The sequence below is a fragment of the Mastomys coucha genome, unplaced genomic scaffold, assembly GCF_008632895.1.
Source record: "Mastomys coucha isolate ucsf_1 unplaced genomic scaffold, UCSF_Mcou_1 pScaffold22, whole genome shotgun sequence".
Classification (NCBI taxonomy): domain Eukaryota; kingdom Metazoa; phylum Chordata; class Mammalia; order Rodentia; family Muridae; genus Mastomys; species Mastomys coucha.
In genome coordinates this window covers 67,563,121-67,563,508 of record NW_022196905.1, presented here as the reverse complement: position 1 = coordinate 67,563,508, position 388 = coordinate 67,563,121, and positions in this window count along the sequence as shown.

Below are 388 nucleotides of genomic sequence, written 5' to 3'. Positions count from 1 at the left end.
ATCCAGGGACATTCACAATTTGGACCAAGGTGAGATTGCTAGGGTCTGAGGTTATCATTGGCTCTATAGCACTCTAAGGCTAGCTTTTCTACTTAACAGCAGAGAACTTGAAAACTTTAAATTAGCTCAAGCTAGCCTCCTTCACTTGGATAACTGCACCTATAGCATTTTTCTTTAGAACAATTTCTACCTTGCATTTTGATTTAACCCTGGCTCCCCATTGATTGAAAAATACATAAAAGCTGAGGACTCCTCTTCAGCACTGACTCTGTTGTTGCAAGTACTCAATAAATGTGTTCTGTAAGTGGTAGATGAATGGATAATGAATGCTTAGATTGTTATCCATTGTTGTGAAAATTAATGTGCTAGCCAATTCTAAGAAGCTTAT